We start from the raw sequence: 17,745 nt of genomic DNA, 5'->3' as shown, positions 1-17,745 counted from the left end.
GACACACCAGGAACCGCGGTGTTGGCCGTCGAATGGCGCTAGCTGCGCAGCATTTGTGCACCGCCGCCGTCAGTATCAGCCAGTTTGCCGTGGCATACGGAGCTCCATCGCAGTCTTTACCACTGGTAGCATGCCGCGACAGCGTGGACGTGAACCGTATGTGCAGTTGACGGACTTTGAGCGACGGCGTATAGTGGGCATGCGGGAGGCCGGGTGGACGTACCGCCGAATTGCTCAACACGTGGGGCGTGAGGTCTCCACAGTATATCGATGTTGTCGCCAGTGGTCGGCGGAAGGTGCACGTGCCCGTCGACCTGGGACCGGACCGCAGCGACGCACGGATGCACGCCAAGACCGTAGGATTCTACGCAGTGCCGTAGGGGACCGCACCGCCACTTCCCAGCAAATTAGGGACACTGTTGCTCCTGGGGTATCGGCGAGGACCATTCGCAACCGTCTCCATGAAGCTAGGCTACGGTCCCGCACACCGTTAGGCCGTCTTCCGCTCACGCCCCCAACATCGTGCAGCCCGCCTCCAGTGGTGTCGCGACAGGCGTGAATGGAGGGACGAATGGAGACGTGTCGTCTTCAGCGATGAGAGTCGCTTCTGCCTTGGTGCCAATGATGGTCGTATGCGTGTTTGGCGCCGTGCAGGTGAGCGCCACAATCAGGACTGCATACGACCGAGGCACACAGGGCCAACACCCGGCATCATGGTGTGGGGAGCGATCTCCTACACTGGCCGTACACCTCTGGTGATCGTCGAGGGGATACTGGATAGTGCACGGTACATCCAAACCGTCATCGAACCCATCGTTCTACCATTCCTAGACCGGCAAGGGAACTTGCTGTTCCAACAGGACAATGCACGTCCGCATGTATGCCGTGCCACCCAACGTGCTCTAGAAGGTGTAAATCAGCTACCCTGGCCAGCAAGATCTCCGGATCTGTCCCACATTGAGCATGTTTGGGACTGAATGAAGCGTCGTCTCACGCGGTCTGCACGTCCAGCACGAACGCTGGTCCAACTGAGGCGCCAGGTGGAAATGGCATGGCAAGCCGTTCCACAGGACTACATCCAGCATCTCTACGATCGTCTCCATGGGAGAATAACAGCCTGCATTGCTGCGAAAGGTGGATATACACTGTACTAGTGCTGACATTGTGCATACTCTGTTGCCCGTGTCTATGTGCCTGTGGTTCTGTCAGTGTGATCATGTGATGTATCTGACCCCAGGAATGTGTCAATAAAGTTTCCCCTTCCTGGGACAATGAATTCACGGTGTTCTTATTTCAATTTCCAGGAGTGTAAATAGAATGTGTGGGGAAGCTAAGGCGAAATGGCTGCATGAAAAATGTGACGAAATCAAAAAAGAAATGATTGTCGAAACGACTCACTCAGCATGTAGAAGAGCCAAACAACCTTCTGCGAAATTAAAAGCAAGAGTGGTAACATTAAGACTGCAATGGTAATTCCACTGTTAAATGCAGAGGAAAGAGCGGATACGTGCAAAGAGTACACCGAAGGCATCTATGATGGGGAAGACTTGTCTGATAATGCGATAGAAACAGGAAAATGGCTCTGAGCACTATGGGACTTAACATCTGTGGTCATCAGTCCCCTATAACTTAAAACTACTTAAACCTAACTGACCTAAGGACATCACTCACATCCATGCCCGAGGCAGGATTCGATCTGCTACCGTAGCAGTCGCGCGGTTCCGGACTGAGCGCCTAGAACCGCTAGACTACCGCGGCCGGCTATAGAAATAGGAGTCGACAGAAAAGAGATAGTGTATTTAGTTTTAGAATCGCAGAATAAAAGAGCTTTCAGCTACTTGATATCAAATAAGGCAGAAGAGGTAGATAACATTCCTTCCGAATTTCTAAAATCATTGGGGGAAGTGCCAACGAAACGACTATTCACATTGGTGCATACGATGATCGAGACTGGTTATAAACCATGAGACTTTCGGAATATCATCCATACAGTTGCGAATGTAGCAAAAGGCGGCAAGTGCGAGAACTATTGCACAGTCAGCCTACCAGCTGACGAATCTAAGTTGCTGACAAGACTAGTACACAGAAGAATGGAAAAGAAAACTGAGAATCTTTTAGATAACGATCATTTTTGCCTTAAAAATGGTAAAGAAGGCAGAGAGGCAGTTCTGACGTTGCGGTTGATAACTGAAGCAAAACTGAAGAAAAATCAAGACAATGTAAAATGGTGCAAGATGTTAGAAATTCTGAGAAAAATAGGGATAAGCTATAGGTAAAGGTGCGTAATACACAGGACGTACAAGAATCAAGAGGGAATACTAACACTAGAAGACCAAGAATGAACTACTCGGATTAAAAACGATTGCAAATGCATGAAAATATGCGGGTAACAGACAATACGTACCAACAAGAACTAAGTGGGAACTATAAGACTGGAAGATCAAGATCGTAGTACTCAAATTAAAAAGGGTGTAATACAGGGATGTAGTCTTCCATCTCTGGTGTTCAGCATACACAGCGAACAAGCAAAGGTGCCAATAAAAGAAAGGTTCTGGAATGGGATTAAAATTTATATGAGTGATAAGATCCGCTGATGACATTGCCATCATCAGTGAAAGTGAAGAAGAATTACAGGACCAATTGAATGGAATGAACAGTCTAATAAATGCAAGACGTGGATTAAAAGAAAATAGAAGAAAGACGAAAATAATGACAAGTAGCAGAAATGAGAGCAGCCAGAAATTTAACTTGAGTTTTGGGAAACACGGATGTATTCTGCTAACTGAGCAGTAAAATAATCTATGATGGACACTAAAAGCAGACTAACCCCTAGCAAAAAGAGCATTGCTGGCCAAGTGAAGTCTACTAGTATCAAACATAGGCCCTAATCTGAAGAAGAATTTTCTGAGAATGTACATTTTCAGCATATCATCAAATGGTAGTGAAACATGGACCGTGGGAAAATCGACACAGAAGAGGATAGAAGCATCTGAGATGTGGCGCTACAGAGGAACTTTGAAAATTAGATGGACTGATGAGGTAAGGAAGAGGAGGTTCCCCGCAGAATGGGCTAGGTAGGAAATATATTGAAAACACTGACATGTATTAAGAGTTCAGGGAATAACATTTATAGTCTTAGAGAGAGCTGTAGTGAGGAAAAAACGTAGAGGAAGACATATTGGAATACATCAGCAGATACGTAGGTTGAAATTGCTACTCGGAGATGAAAAGGTTTTCACAGTTGAGGAATTCGTGGCGGGCTGCATTATGAGGACCACACGATGGTTCAGGTCGAAAAAAATCGATTTTCGGTTTTCATCATATTTCGATAGAATATGGTTTTATATAAGTACTGAGAAAAGGATTTTGCTGAAAACATTTTTTTGCGCATTTAAAGAGTATTTTCCTACCAGTGTGTTTATGTGCCACGCCCACTTTTCTGTCAACCACTTTCCTGCATATATTTTAGATCATTATATCCCCTACAATGCACGTTAGGTTTTTTTTTTTACTCCCGAGTCACTTGGTTATCCTTGGAATGCAACGGTCGGTATTCTTTTGTTTCTGCTGTTTGTAAACAATACGCTTTCAAACACGTGGTTAGTTTTGTTCAAGTGTGATTGCGAGTAGGTGTTATACTTACGTTTGCAGTGCTTGTTTACGTGTGGTTTGCTGTGTTTATTGAAGATGACGAAACGTAAAGGCATTTTCAAGAAACGGCAATTTAGAGGAAACAAGTTTAGAAAGCTTTCTGTACCAAAGGTTATGTCGCCTTGCAATGATGTTTATAATTGTAATTCTTCAACAAGTGCATTATCAAAGAAGTTCTCACCATTTCAAGAGAGTTACAACGAATTTACTGTAAGTGACAACGGGTGCAGTAACATTATCATAAATCTGAGAATATTATCGGATGTAATTTCTAAATTTGTACAATGTAGACAGTGTAGTGAAGCACGGAGTGTGAAAATTTGTGAGAGTGCCAGTGGGAGAAAATGCCTAGCAATTGCTTTGGATTTAATTTGCACTAAGTGCTCAGCTGTGATTTCATTTATTACTTCTTCAAAAGCAGATGCAAGTGGCCCTTATGAAATCAATACTAGATTAGTTTATGCCTTACGAACCATTGGCAAGGGCATGGTTGTCGGGAGAACATTTTGTTCAGTGATGGACTTTCATCAACCACCAAATAAATTTGAAAAACTGACTGCAATATTAGAGAAAGCTGTAACTGAGGTCAGTGAGGAAAACATGAAAGTGGCTGCTAGGGAAGCAGTGGAAGAAAATGGTGGATGTTCGGATATTGCAGTTTCACTTGTTGGTAGTTGGCAGAAAAGAGGACACTTCTCTGAATGGAGTAGTGATTGCCACGAGTGTAAACACCATATAGTGTTAGATGTGGAAATAATGTCTAAATATTGCAAATTTTGTAAAGTCAATGAACATAAAGAACACAACTTGTGTAGCTAATTTTAGAGGAACAACGGGTGGTATGGAAGTTCATGGGCTACAACAAATATTTCAACGCTCTGTGGAAACAAGAGTTGTACAGTACACTAAATATTTGGGCGATGGTAACAGTAAAGGCATACAACAGTGTGGTGAACTCTAAGCCATATGGAGATGCCATTATTAGCAAAACAGAATGTATAGGCCACGTTCAAAAACGTTTGGGAACAAGGTTGATATAAGAGGAAAAAAATTAGAAGATGGAAAATTGTTGACGGACAGGGTTGGTTAACTATTACTGAAATAGAAAACTTTCGGGTGTACCCAGGCAATTAGGAGAAATAAAGAAAATTTGGAGGCAATGAAGAGAGATGTTTGGGCCATATTCTTCCATAAGTACTCTGCCAATTATAAGTCATGTCATGGATTGTGTCCATCAGGAGAAAATTCGTGGTGCAAATACAACAGCGCTCAGGAAACAGGGGAATCTTATCATCACCAGCGTTCTCTTCCTGCTGCTGTTATTACAGAAGTTAAACCTATTTTCAGAGACTTGGCTCATCCTGACCTTCTAAGGATATGTCTGCATGGGCAAGACACAGAAACCAAATGAATGTTTCAACAGCATAATTTGGAACCGCCTTCCAAAAACTGTATTTGTAGGCATGCATACAATGAAACTAGGAGTTCATGATGCTGTTATTACATTCAATTGTGGTAATATTGGAAAGTGTTGAGTACTGAAAAAGCTGGGAATTAATCCTGGTGAAAACATGATCACTGGGTTGCAACATTGCGGTAAAATGAGGATAGCCGATGCAGACAGATCTGCATCTAATATGGCCAAGAAAGCAAGACAAACATTCAGGAAGGTGAAAAAGAAGCTGGAAGACCTGCTAGAGGCCAAAGAAAGGCCATCATATACAGCAGGACAGTTTTAATTAACTGTAAGTAACAAATTTCAAAGGATTTTTTCTTTAAAGTCAATTTCCCGCTAACTAAAATTTTCGGTACATATGTCCCATTATATCAGAAACTATCATAGATAAATGAATGAAATTTTCAGAGACTCTGCATAACATAAAAAGCCACCTCTGGTACTACATTCATTAATATTCCCCCATTAGGAAGTTCTAAAATTAAATTTTCTGCAGAAAAAAACTTAATATTTTTGGTAATAAATTTTAAAAAAATATTCCTGAAAAACTATAAAAGGGATAAAGTAGCTTTTAGTACAGTTGACTCTATTGGCATCAGGTAAGATACAGTGAAAATATTAAGGTCCTGCATCAAATAATTTTTTCAGAAATGGGTCAAATACTTGCATTAATTAACATGGGTTAGATATGCAGGGTGTCGTCAGAAGACTGGTGACTCAAATGAGAAAACAAAACTGTGAAAGAATCATACGTTTCACGCGTATGTTGCCTTTACATAATAGATTTTGCTTTTGTCCAATTTTACATTTTCTATATGATGTAAAACTTTGTTTGTAAGCCAAAATCGTCATATATTTACCGAGATTAGAATTACAACAAATTTTCTGTAAGTGACAAGGGGTTCAGTAATATTATTATAGATTTGAGAACCACAGTGTACTTGCCTCAGGATCACAGAATAAGACATTTGTACAAGAATCCATTAACCAGAAGTATCACTCAAATCCTATAAGAAATCATATGAGGGAAGAATCGTTTAGAATTAGCATTAGGACTATTCCAAAAGAGAGCTGAGAATCTCGAAAGATAAAGTTGAGATACTAATAATGGATTAAACTGATCATCGTCATCGAATGAGACAAATTACAGAATATAGTACAAAAGGGGATTATCTCTCGTAAAGAAAGAAGCATGCAGAATTCAAAGGAGTAGCTGGGACCGATACGTTAGCATTATAGAGTATGGTTTATATGGAAGCCAAAATAAAGCATACATAGGGACACATTTAAGCATACAAGACCGGGTTACAGTGCTCCTGAACGTAATATCACAGTCAGAGTCACCAAATTATTTCCTGTCATTACGCACAAGTAACGAAGAACAAACAATATAGAAGTACTTGTAAATAGCACTGTGGATCCCACTCAATAAAGGAACTAAACCAGACCGTTAGAGATACGATAAACAAAGCAATATTAGTCTAAATTACTAAGCGACCATCCCGAAACCCGGTTCCAGTGGTATTTGCCTATCCTGCGGATTCCAGGGGCAAAAAAATTTGTTTTTCAATATTAAGCGTATTTATTGACAGAATTTAAAAATATAAAATGCTGTCATCTCCTCATTAAGCGGTATACTCTCAACACAGTACTGTAAGTATTTTTTAATGGCTGCCTCTGTTTGTCTTGAGAGAGCGTAACTGATGACGCGTAAACGCCCGGACTTCATTCATGCAGTATTTGAAAATAAGAGCACTTAGCGACTCCAAAAACTTTTATGCATAATTTCAAATTTTACGAATCTCCCATTCTAAATGTATCACTGAATGTACCTGAAAACTTACGTCACTGTTCGACGCATTGTTCAGGAGATACGACGTCATCAATTTAAAGATGTGAGAGTTACTAGCTTTTCGCAAATTACCCAGATATATCCATGCAGTGTTTCATGACGAGAACACTTAACGACTTACGATAAACGTTAACATGGGTTCAAACCTTCTCCAAACGTTTTCCAGTGGAACGTCAAATACTTAACACACATTTGAAGATCCTTTATACATAGGTGTTCGGTTCTGTAAAGAATTTGGGGTTTACTGGTAATAGAACTAATCAAATATATACCACACATTGTTCCACAGAACCTTCTAAACTTTATGAATACCTGTTGGGAACTCGATACTTAGCAAAAGAGTAGAATAAAGCTGTGATATAACTACTGTATATGGAAAGTAATACATACGACTTATAGAATAATAAGTTTCCTAAATTCCTTTTATGAAATATAGGACAAAATAATTAACAAACGACTCGAACTTATTAGTGATATACAAATTTAGGCAGCAAACGTGGCTCCAGAATGTATTTTTATTCACACAGATAACCAAAACAAGCAGATTGTTTAACTTACCCACTCACTGCTGGTTCACAGACTACAAGAATGTATCTGAAATGGGGAACCAAGCCGGCCGGAGTGGCCGAGCGGTTCTAGGCGCTACCGCTACGGTCGCAGGTTCGAATCCTGCCTCGGGCATGGATGTGTGTGTTGTCCTTAGGTTAGTTAGGTTTAAGTAGTTCCAAGTTCTAGGGGTATAATGAACTCAGATGTTAAGTCGCATACTGCTTAGAGCCATTTGGACCATTTTTTGGGGAACAAACCTGCTGGTATTATGGGCAGCACTAGAAGTTCAGTGCATTTCGTATCAGACGTTCAGACCCTGTACTTGAATAATGAGTCTTCCTCTGAAACGTGAATCAGTCCCACCAAATATTAACTACAGAGTCAGGAAACGGTGTCTTTTTTATTCACAATTTTTAATATTTATATGCACACGGACGTAAAAATTCGGCTACGAACAGAAAACGACACTTTTATTATTAATTATTTACAACTTACCTGTTTGTTCACGTCCATGTCATCGGGGGCAACGCTGAAAATGAAATATAGACAGCAGTAGGTACATTTAGCCAGGTTGCTGGTACGTATGGCATGACGAACTCCACAAATACAATTAAAGTGATAGCGTTTATAGGATTAAAACCAATAAGAGCAAAAATTAAAATAAATAGAGGTATACACAAAGGGAATTTAATAATGTCAGTGACCGATGACCTCAGCAGTTTGATCCCTTAGGAATTCACACACACACATTTAATAATCAGTGGTATCATCGTAAGTATAAAATATCAGACGATGTTTTCATGAAGCTCTAAATATTTGACATATGATCAAACAATTCAAAGGAACGCAGTCTCTGACATCTTCGACAACCGCCATTAGTTAACCGTTGAACAGCCTGTCATTATCAAATTTTAATTTTTAAATTTCCTTGCTCACCAGTCTCTCTTTAAATTTGTGTCTTGCAAATAACGGGCAGTTGACATGTCGAAATATAGGTTGTTCCCGAAGATGTCAACTGGATGCATTTTCATATTATGTGTGAATCTGTTATACGCCGGAAGAAACTCAGTTTTCATATTTTTACATTTCTCTGGCAAAACGCGAGAAACATTAAACGTAGCATTTGGAAGGAAACGCTACTTAAATTATACAATGTTATTGTTGTACGGTTCCGAAAACTACATTCTAACTTCTGATCAATTAAGACAAACTGGATCGTCTGAAATGAGGTTTCTCCGCTCTGTAGTGGAATAATGGTTCCTACATCATATGAATAATATTGAATTTGGTAGGATTTAAAATCGAAGTTAGTTTCAGAAGCCATAGTGGGCGTAAAAGAACGATGAACACAAATTTGAAGTTATTACAGGACATAAGTCTGCACACTACTTCTGCGAGCCTTTTCATCTCCGAATAACTACTTCAGCCATCATCCATTTGCCACTGCTTAGTGTAGGGTCTACTTGTCGTTTCGTATCCCTCTACAATTTTTAACCGCTACATTTTCCTCCAATACTAAATTGGTGGTTCCTTGACGTTCCCCTCATTAGTTATGCAATCTACCCATAAAATCTTAAACATTCTTCAGCAACGCCACATTTCAAAAATTTTTATTCTCCTGGTTGTACGGCCGTGGTCCGTGGAACTCTTCTATTCCTAAAGTTTCATCCAAAGCTACGTTGTACATCTTCGGAGGGGCTCCTGGTTGTGCTGAGTCTTTCCGACGTCGAGAAACGGACCTGTAGTATGTTTGTAGGTTGTTTAGTATCCCTTGTACGTGTAGCAAGAGCAAGCCATTTATGATCATTTTCCGACAAGCGTTGGCCATTTAGTCGTTCAGTTACGACCGTGCAGAATACATCAGATAATAAATTATATGACTTGTCTGTAAGAAGAATGTTAGACGCAGGGAAAAAACAACAAACACAGCGAACTGGGGATACAGTGTATTAAGGTATTAATGATCAAAACCTTCCCCCATGAACCATGGACCTTGCCGTTGGTGGAGAGGCTTGCGTGCCTCAGCGATACAGATAGCCGTACCATAGGTGCAACCACAACGGAGGGGTGTCTGTTGAGACGCCAGACAAACGTTCTGTTCCTGAAGAGGGGCAGCAGCCATTTTCAGTAGTTGCAGGAGCAACAGTCTGGGTGATTGACTGATCTGGCCTTTTAACACTAACCAAACGGTCTTGCTGTGCTGGTACTGCGAACGGCTGAAAGCAAGGGGAAACTACAGCCGTAATTTTTCCCGAGAGCATGCAGCTTTACTGTATGTTTAAATGATGATGGCGTCCTCTTATATAAAATATTCCCGAGGTAAAATAGTCTCCCATTCGGATCTCCGGGCGGGGACTACTCAGGAGGACGTTGTTATCAGGAGAAAGAAAACTGGCGTTCTACGGATCGGAGCGTGCAGTGTCAGATACCTTAATCGGACAGGTAGGTTAGAAAATTTAAAAAGGGAAATGTATAGGTTAAAGTTAGATACAGTGTGAAGTAGTGAAGTTCGGTGGCAGGAGAAACAAGACTTCTGGACAAGGGGAATACAGGGTTATAAATACAGAATCAAATAGGGGTATTGCACTGGTAGGTTTAATAATGAATAAAAAATAGGAATGCAGGTAAGCTACTATAAAGAGCACAGTGAACGCATTATAGTGGAGAAGATAGAGACGAAGCCCCGCCTACCACATTGGTAAAAGTTTGTATGCCAACTAGCTCCGCAGATGAAGAGAGACTGATGAAATGTATGATGAGATAAAAGAATTTATTCAGATAGCGAAGGGAGACGAAAATTTAATAGTCATGGGTGACTGAAATTCGATAGTAGGTGAATATGAAATGCTGGTAAGGAATGAAAGAGGAAGCCGCCTGGTAGAATTTTGCACAGAGCACAACTTATAGCTAACACTTGGTTCAAGAACCATGAAAGAAGGCTGTATACATGGAAAAAGACTGGAGATACTGGAAGGTTTCAGATATATTATATAATGGTAAGACAGAGATTTAGGAACCAGGTTTTAAATTGTAAGACATTTCCAGAGGCAGATGTGGACTCTGACCACAATCTATTGGTTATGAACTGTAGATTTAAATTGAAGAAACTCCAAAATTGTGGGAATTTAAGGAGATGGGGCTTCGATAAATGACAGAACCACAGGTTGTAGAGAGTTTCAAGGAGAGCATTAGGGAACGATCGACAAGCATGGGGGAAAGAAATACAGTAGAAGAAGAATGGGTAGCTTTGAGAGACGAAATAGTAAAGACAGCAGAGGATCAAGTAGGTAAAAACACGACGGCTAGCAGAAATCCTTGGGTAACAGAAGAGATGTTGAATTTAATTGATGAAAGAAGAAAATACAAAAATGCAGTAAATGAAGCAGTCAAAAAGGAGTGAGATCGACAGGAAGTGCAAAATGGCTAAGCAGGGATGATTAGACGACAAATGTAAGGATGTAGAGGCGTATATCACTAAGGGTAAGATAGATACTGCCTACAGGAAAATTAAAGAGACCTTTGGAGAAAAGAGAACCACTTGCACGAATATCAAGAGCTCAGATGGAAACCCAGTTCTAAGCAAAGAAGGGAAAGCAGAAAGGTGGACGAAGTATATAGAAGGTCTATACAAGAGCGATGTTCTTGAGGACAACATTATGGAAATGGAAGAGGATGTAGATGAAGATGAAATGGGAGATAGGACACTGCGTAAAGAGTTTGACAGAGCACTGAAAGACCTAAATCGAAACAAGGCGCCGGGAGTAGACAACATTCCATTAGAACTACTGACAGCCTTGAGAGAGCCAGTCATGACAAAACGCTACAATCTGGTGAGCAAGATGTATGTGAAAGGCGAAATATACTCAGACTTCATGAAAAATATATTAATTCCAATCCCGAAAAAAACAGGTGTAGACAGATGTGAAAATTACCGAACTATCAGTTTAATAACCCACGCCTGCTAAATACTACCACGAATTCTTTACAGACTAATGGCAAAACTGATAGAAGCCGACCGCGAGGAAGATCAGTTTGGATTCCTTAGAAATGTTGGAACACATGAGGCAATACTGACCCTACGACGTATCATAGAAGATACATTAAGGAAAGGTAAACCTACGTTTCTAGCATTTGTAGACTTAGAGGAAGCTTTCGACAATTTTGACTGGAATAGTCTCTTTCAAATTCTAAAGGTGGCAGGAGTAAATACAGGGAGCGAAAGGCTATTTACAATTCGCACAGAAACAAAATGGCAGTTATATGAGGAACATGAAAGGGAAGGGAGTGAGACAGTGTTGTAGTCTATCCCCGATGTTATTCAATGTGTATATTGAGCAAGCAGTAAAGGAAACAAAAGAAAAATTCCGAGTACGAATTAAAATCCATGGAGAAGAAATATAAGCATTGAGTTTCTCCGATGACATTGTAATTCTGTCAGAGACATCAAAGGAACTGGAGGAGCAGTTGAATGGAATGGAAAGTGGCTTGAAACGAGGATATAAGACGAACATGAACAAAATCAAAGCGAGGATAATGGAATGTAGTCAAATTAAGTTGGGTGATGCTGAGGGAATTAAATTTGGAAATGAGACACTTAAAGTAGTAAATTAGCTTTGCTATTTGGGGAGCAAAATAACCGATGATGATCGAAGTAGAGAGGACATAAAATGTAGACTGGCAATGGCAAGGAAAGCGTTTCTGAAGAAGAGAAATTTGTTAACATCGTGTATTGATCTAAGTGTCAGGAAGTCGTTACAGAAAGTATTCGTATGGAGTGTAGCCATGTATGCAAGTGAAACGTGGACCATAAATAGTTTAGACAAGAAGAGCACACTAGCTTTCGAAGTGCTACAGAAGAATCCTGAAGATTAAATGGGTAGATCACATACCTAATGAGGAGGTATTGTATAGAATTGAGAAGAAGAGAAATCTGTGGTACAACTTGACTAAAGAGATCGGTTGGAAGGACATGTTCTGAGGCATCAAAGGATCATCAATTTAATATTGGAGGGCAGCGTGGAGGGTAAAAATCGTGGAGGGGGACCAAGAGATAAATACACTAAATAGATTCAGAAGGATGTAGGTTGCAGTAGGTACTGGGAGATGAAGAAGCTTGCACAGGATAGAGTAGCATGGAGAGTTGCATCAAACCAGTCTTTGGACTGAAGACCACAACAACAACAACAATGATCACAATATCTGCACTTATACTCGTTAACACCTTGTATATTGTAGAAGGAACTATGAGACAGACGGTACAATAAAGAGTTAAGAACCCAAGTAATACCACAAATGCAAGGATGGTTGGGTGAAAATGAATTTATTTCCATGCCAGACCGTACACCATGCCATAAAGCAAATAAAGTAATGGAAGTATTGAGAGACCAATGTAAAAGTGCTTGATTGACCTGGAAACGGCCCAGACATGAATCCCTGGGGAAATAACCAGCGGAAAAACCATAAAAATAGACATATCCTCAAAATTAATTTGCTTGAAAAGCTTATCAATCTGGTTTCACGATGTTACAAAAAACAGTGATGTACGTTAACTGAGAGTATACGCACGAGAATCAAGGCACTTATGAAAGTCATTCAACATAATGAAGAAGAAAACCGTTTTTTTTTTCAAATATATAGAATTTTTGGCTACGCTCGCCATCTTGGATCGGTTATCACGAAAAATTACTCTATTTAGCATTTTATTTCTTATATGTTCATATTTTTTCAGGTAATAATTTCTTCAATCATTTCTCGATAATGCTTGGACTACTGCGTACAATTCCACGACAACAGACAAAGAACTACTGCAAAATGAGTTTGGGGCCGAAACCAGTCGTGACTCTTAAAAGAAAAATAAAAGTGCTGCTGGTGGGTTTATTCGATTGTAAGTCAGTAAAACTGGTGTGTCTATTTGAATGTATGTCTATCAATAACTGTCTGTGGTAACTTTAACTGTGATGACGACATACAACGAATTGTTAGAAAAGCAGATGCGGGGGCCGAGATTCATTTGGAGGCCACTGAAGGAAACAAATCATCCACTAAAGAAATAATATACAAAATGTTTGTAAGATTGATTCTTGAAAGGAGATCAGTTGAAATATGACCACTACAGGGGTTGACATTATTTAACTTAAGGTGTAATGTACTCTCCAATGGACTATTCGACAGCCTCCTCCAGATAATTCAGAGCAATATGGGGTGATTGGGGGAGGGGGGGTGTAAGTAGGCTGTTTAGTTTTGTTTTTTTTTAATTGGTAATGCCGCCGCCACGTAGCCCTCTGTATAAAAATCACTGGCTGTGCCGTGTGCAGTCTGTGGCTGGTTTACATTGTTGTAATACTCGCCATTGTAGTGTTGGGCAGAGGCAGCTGGATGCTAACAGCGCGTAGCGTTGCGCAGTTGGAGGTGAGCCGCCAGCAGTGGTGGATGTGGGGAGAGAGATGGCCGAGTTTTGAAATTTGTAAGAATGATGTCATGAAATGCTATATATTTTATGACTATTAAGGTAAATACATTGTTTGTTCTCCATTAAAATCTTTCATTCGCTAACTATGCCTATCAGTAGTTAGTGCCTTCCGTAGTTTGAATCTTTTATTTAGCTGGCAGTAGTGGCGCTCGCTGTATTGCAGTAGCTTGAGTAACGAAGATTTTTGTGAGGTAAGTGATTTGTGAAACGTATAGGTTAATGTTAGTCAGGGCCATTCTCTTGTAGGGATTACTGAAAGTCAGATTGCGTTGCGCTAAAAAAAAAATATTATGTGTCAGTTTAAGCACAGTCTTGTATAATTTTTCTAAGGGGACGTTTTAGGGGTTATCAATGTGGATTTCTGACTTCTCTCAGGAAAGCCAGCTGTACATCAGATCTATAAGGCAAATCCTAGAGAAGTTGCTCTAATTATGAACTGGCATGCATCACCTCTCCATAGACTTTAAAGCAGCATGCAATAATCTGGATACAGATCAATTACAGCACGTTGTGGCTGAACTGGGAATCCCAAGACAGTTGGTAAGATTAGTGAGAATGACAATAAGTAAGATATGAAGAAGTGTAAGAGCGGGAGGACTGATGTCTGATACACTAGATACCAACAACGGTGCACGGCAGGGGGATGCACTTACCTGCCTCCTCTTTGGCACCGCCCTGGAGAAGTTGGTGAGAGATACAAACCGTTTGAACATGGGTACCATCTTCCACAATCGTTTAGATACTCTCTTATACGGATGATATAGATATAATGACAAGAACCTGAAAAGCAATGGAAGAGACATTCATCACCATTGAACAGGCTAGCAAGACCATCGGATTAAACCTCAATCAGCAGAAAACAAAATACGTAGCTGCCGAAAACACACGCTAGGAGAAGTTAAGGAAACTATGTTTTCAAAATCCTAAGCACAAGTTTCATCTAACTTGGGTTCCTCTGATACAAGCCCATTTTTGTGGGAAGTAACCTTTTTCAGAGAGGTGAGCAGTACAAGTATCTGGGTTTGATAGTGACTTCAATCGACACATCTTATGAAATCAAACAGAGATTAACAGTAGCCCATATACCCTATTTTGCTCTAAAATAATCTGATCCGCAACACCAACTTACTCTTTCACAAAACTCTTAAAAGAACTTGGACCCTAACAGCAAAAGATATCTAGTTGCTGGAAGCATTCGAATGAAAGAGCCTTTGAAGAATCACTGGCACAATATGTGAAAGAGACATATAGAGAAAAAGGTTGTACATCACTTATAATGACCCACCATCAGAAGAAGAGTGAAATCGTCCAGATTGAGGTGGGCTGTGCATACAGCACGAATGAAGGAGTTGGAGGTATCCAAAAAGCTATAACAAGGCAACTGAGGGGCAGAGAGAGTGCGTGGTCGGCCGAGAATCAGGATGAAGGATGGAGCCATTGAGGATCACCGGAAAATAAGTTATAGAAATTGGAGAACTCTAGCAGCGGACCACGTTAAATGACAAAAAATTGTTGAAGAGGTTAAAAATTATAACAAGGAGGTATAGAGCCACAAAAGAAGAAGCAGGAGGAGGAGAACATACAACGAAGCGTGGCACTTTTAGTGTGTGAACGTCACTGAGATGTTAAACAAACTTCAGTCTAAACCCTGCAAGGATTTCGAGAGCGTTCACTCAAAGAAAAGCTGGGCAACGTATTACTTCCTTCCACGTATGTCCTGCAAAAACATCAGCGACGTGCAAATCTGACACATTAGAGTTCATTCGAAGGCTCATAGACACTCTTTTCACGTACCATTCTCGAACGAAATAGGGAGTGGAAGTGAAATCGATGTGAAGTACCCTCCGCCACATACCACAAGAGAACTTGCGGAGTGTAAATGTAGATACTCGACGGCCAGGCTCACTACTATTCTCCACTTCTGCAGAAGGTAACGTGGTGAATAATTTAATTCACAACAGCACAAGATAAACTCAGGCTGCCACGGTGCACGCCATTCCATATTTTCAGCATGGATAAGTTTATGAACTTTCCACTTCATTTATATGTTGTCGGCCCTGCTGTGCGGCATCAGTTTATTTATGCCACTATCCATATTTCGGATTTATGTCTAGGTACACCTCCAGGAAATCTATGCTACGAAACTACCGCTTCCACTAACGCAACTGCTCAACAAGGGCTCTTTCATACACGTACATCTATCCTCCCACCCAGTCCCGGATCTACTACATTTCCGAAACGGGGTAAAAACATAGTAGTGTGACCCCCTCCGCCTCGAACGTTTGAGACAAACTGCCAAAATTTTAAAAAAATAGATTTTTCAAAATTATGTTGATTTTGTAGCGCACATCTTTCTGAAGAGTTTGGTATATAAAACACATAAGTTCGAGGAAATGTGAGAATGTTATCCGGTCTCAAGCGTGCCGAAGTGCAGTGTAATGCCTCTTCAGTCAACATTCTTCTATCGCACGCCACTGTATTTCGCTATGTGTGATTCAAACATGTGTACTTTGTAATGGAAGCAATCAAACCTATATTCAGTACAGTGGAAATTAAAATATCCTGTGGTGCCTCTCCTGCTCCCCTTGACATCCTACCGACCTTAAAAAAAACTAAGATCAATATTGGGTGAAATTATTTGTGAAGGGAAAAATAAGAACTCTTCACAAAATTTTCAGTCTTTATTGCCTATTAGCTAATAAGTTTCCTTTTTGTGTAACGTAAAATTAAATATAGAAATCATAAAACAAGTAAAGACAAGAGACAAGCAAGTCAGTACACATTTCTTCAATCCTTAGACACCAGCATTTTTCTCTCTGATCTTGCTACTGCTTTCCATGGCGTGCTTTCCTTTCTGAGAAAGAATCTAGTACCTCATCAAATTTCGTCAAATGTTTTGCTACTTGTAATATCAAAATGTCGTTATCTAATACAGAAAGAGCTGTTAATACGATTAGTACCCGAACTGGTGTATTTCTCGATTTCATTACGTCTGTTTTGTCACTGTCTGCTAGATAAAACGAAATAGGCCGTCTTAATATTTTAGCAGTTGTAACACACGCCAAATGGCGCAAATGGTCATTGTTATGAACTTCATTTACATAAGTAACACGAAAGAACATAATTGGTTCAAATGACACAAATGATCATTTTTATGAACCTCATTTACATTAAGTAACACGACAGAACATAATTGGTTCAAATGGCTCTGAGCACTATGGGACTTAACTGCTGAGGTCATCAGTCCCCTGGAACTTAGAACTATTTAAACCTAACTAACCTAAGAACATCACACACATCCATGCCCGAGGCAGGATTCGAACCTGCGACAGTAGCTGTCGTGCGTTTCCAGACTGTAGCGCCTAGAACCGTTCGGCCACCCCGGCCGGCAGAGCATAATTCACGAAGTACTAATATCAAATGACTATAAGCCCTACTAAAAGTAAAAAGTTTTATGTTAGGAAATAGCTTCACATTTCATTCATACGCTACAGTAGTAGTACGAAGTTTTTATATAAATTTGAAATCGCCAAATTCTTCCATAAAATTTGTGACTCCCCGTTTCTTCTACTTCCACTTTCTAACAAGCAATCTTGTCATCACTAATTCTGTAACCATTGTTGCCATTGTCAGAACTTATTCTCCGGTTAACTTCGCTAATGCTGCCGGAATTACAGGTTCAGTTACGAATAATCGATAGACCAATGTGCCCTGGATGCTAGGCGTTTTGTGAAACAAGGCTTTTCTCTTCAAGAATATGAATTTGGC

This window comes from Schistocerca gregaria, chromosome 3 (assembly GCF_023897955.1).
Source record: "Schistocerca gregaria isolate iqSchGreg1 chromosome 3, iqSchGreg1.2, whole genome shotgun sequence".
In the NCBI taxonomy this organism is placed as follows: domain Eukaryota; kingdom Metazoa; phylum Arthropoda; class Insecta; order Orthoptera; family Acrididae; genus Schistocerca; species Schistocerca gregaria.
Note: the sequence above shows the minus strand (reverse complement) of the source record.